Genomic DNA, 3109 nt, shown 5'->3' with positions numbered 1-3109 from the left:
GCAGAGAGGATCTGAAGAGCAGAATTCAGTGCTTGGTAAATGACTTACGCAGCTACACAACCTTATTTATCTTCAGTGTCATATGAGAATTGGTTTCCAAATTAGGTTTGGTTTCCCAAAGGAAGCAGTAAGATGAACAGTGATATTTCCTCCCCACCCCCCTTCAGATTCTATAGTGAGATCAAGATAACAAATAATAAGGGCTTTTGAGGTGAACTAACAAGAGTAATAGTTCCTCATATCTATAGTTTTACATTTACAGATCTCCAAGTATGTTTGAACTAATCTAATTAAAGAGTTTAGCAATCTATTAGTTAAGTTCTGCACTGCCTAAATTTTGGATGCTTGGCCCCTAACGGGAATCCAAAGCCAAGAGTTAGCTGCCTAGATTTCCTGTATGTAGATGTAGATTTTGCTTTTTAGATGATAACACAAAAGCTGAGCACTAAGTATAGCCTTATGTAAGTTTGTTTAGAAGGGGTTTAGCTTAATATAAAGGGAAAGAGAAGAATGAAGGGGATGGAGCAGGTGAGAAGTGGGATGGGGGAAAAGGGGGTTAAATGTGAAATAAGTTTGTGGCAAAGTAACTTGTGAGATGGGGGCAAGAAGGTTCTGGAACAAAAAGTAAATCAGGCCTGAGCAGAGCAAGTCTGTCCAAAAATGAAAAGAAAATAATCGGGATCCTTTAGACCGGGGGTGGACAAAATATGGTCCATAGGGTGCAGCTACAGCTGCACCAGGAGCAGCCCTGTCAGAAAGCTGTGCATGCTGGCTGGTGCTGGGGCTATGGGTGGGCATAGGAAGGGGTTGCAGTGGGTGGGGGCTCGGCCTCATGCAGAACACTGAGGGCAGCACAGTTGGCTATATATAGAGGATATATATAGCTTGGATAACCTTCCACCCAGAATTCAGAAATTTCAACAATGACCAATGCAAGTATGTGTATGTGTGCATTGGTCATTGTTGAAACTTCTGAATGCAAAAGAATGTTAGAGCAAATGAAGTTTATGCAAATGAAGATGCCATCTATTTAATTGTACATTCCCCTGACAGTTTCCCCCACCCTGTGAAGATCTAAGGGTACATGTCTTGCATGGTTTCGCTTTTGGTAGTAATTGAGTCTAGTTTCTTTACTAAGCATAGTCCTATTTCTGGCAGTCCCAGTAAGGGGACTGTTAACACTTGTACCATATAGATACATTGTGACGCAATTTTTTCTTTTTCCAATTTTCCCTTGAACTGGCTACACACTTCTAATGCAATATTACTTTTCCCTCTGAGAATTTTATCTGGCTTTTGCAGATCTCCATCCCAGTATGGATCATAATTTTTTGCAGGGATGGTAGTAACTCCAGCTCCAGTATCTATTTTGAATTTAATGAGTTGATCATTGAGATCTATATTAGTGTACCAAGTTGCTGGTTCTATTGTGGCTATGGTTCCTAGTAGCGTAGGCGCGTTGTCATCTGATGTCACTTCCTTCCTTTTCCTTAACTATTTCTATTAACTTAGATGATCTGCACTCCCTTGCAAAATGTTCCATGTTGTGGCCTCTGCTAAATTCTCAATTTATGCCTGGACATTATTACCAATGGCAGCCTATTTTGCTTCATCTGCCATCCCTTTCACGACTTTCTCTTTTAAAGTTTCTTGATTGTTTTTGCCTTGTTTTTTCTCTATTGTGTCATGGATGTGAGGGTTCCTGCCTCTCTTAGATCTTGTCTCTTTACTATATCAATGTTATCTGATAATGTTTTAGGTATGCTGTTAGCCTGCAACTCATGCTGCTGTTTTTTTGTTGTTTCTTAAGTCTTAACATTCATTATGACTCTCTGCTAGGCTGGACCCAACTGCAGTTGTGCTGATAAATGGATATCTCTGATGCCTATAACAATCTTGTTACTTCTTTCAGAACTCCATAATAGAAGTGTTCAGCAAGAGTGTGAACTGTAGTCATAAAAGATTCAACTGTTTCACCTGGTTCCTTGTATCTCATTAAATTTGTCTTGTTCATATATAACAATTATTTCCCCTGTACAATGGACATCAAAACCCTTTTTCACTTTTTTATAGTCTTTCTTTTCCTCCTCGGTGAGGAGGAGAGCACATAGAATATTATCCACAGCCTCTTCCATGGAAAATATGAGGGCAGTTTCCTGGTATTCCTGTACTTTTCTGCAGCCATGACTACATTTCCTACTAGAGGATGGGAAAAGGTAGACTGAATGGCTGGCACTGAAAAGTTTCTTCCTAATTGGCAGCAAGGGTCTAGACTAGAACAAGCATCTCCATTTCAAGGCTGTGGTCGGCTCACTGAACCATATGTTTTGTGCCTTGGACTTTTCCTTCTGGTCCCTACATATCTACTTGTGACTCTCTGGGGGTGCAAAGGGAGAGCTTGAAGGCAATCTGTATAATGCCTGGTTGGACCCCAGTGATTAGAGCACTCTGCTATGAGAAGATGCTGTCACAACCCAGTGATTTTGGTGCCTCGGCACGATGGAATTTTCTTGCCACATGAGAGCCTCTTGCACAGTGAAGGATTTTGCTGCACAGAAGAACCTCAGTGCAAGAGAGTTCCCGCCAATTTGTAGCTTTCTTTGCAGGGTGCATTTCTTCCTCGCAGCACAGAAATGCACGGTGCAAAGAGTTCCCGCTATTCGAATGCAAATTTGTGTCCCACTATTGGCCAGTTCTAAATTATTCACACGTAGCGGCTGGTAATTGGCCTGCTAGCCGTTTAAAAATTCGCGCGACTTCCGCCCAAGTCGAAGAACTTTGAGCATGCTGCAGAGTGCCTCTAAAGAGATCTGACTTGCGGCTAGCTGATCGATTGACTGATCACCTATTGATCCTTCTTCCCATCGCCGAGCGCAATCCCAGACGTACCCCTTTCCCACCGGCTTGATTTGCGGACAGATTAACTGGCTTGGGCCTCGCCAGCTGGAACAACCCACGTGGTTGTTCAGACGACCGGACCATCTGCGTCGCAACTACAGGCGGCATAAGTAAATGTTTTTGCAACCATTAAACCTTGTCTGCCTCTCCATTCACCAGCCTGCCCTGACAAACGAGCAATTTCTAAATCACCTCGAGTCGGCTCTGGCCG

The sequence above is a fragment of the Alligator sinensis genome, unplaced genomic scaffold, assembly GCF_000455745.1.
Source record: "Alligator sinensis unplaced genomic scaffold, ASM45574v1 scaffold79_1, whole genome shotgun sequence".
In the NCBI taxonomy this organism is placed as follows: Eukaryota; Metazoa; Chordata; order Crocodylia; family Alligatoridae; genus Alligator; species Alligator sinensis.
This window is presented reverse-complemented; position numbering follows the sequence as displayed.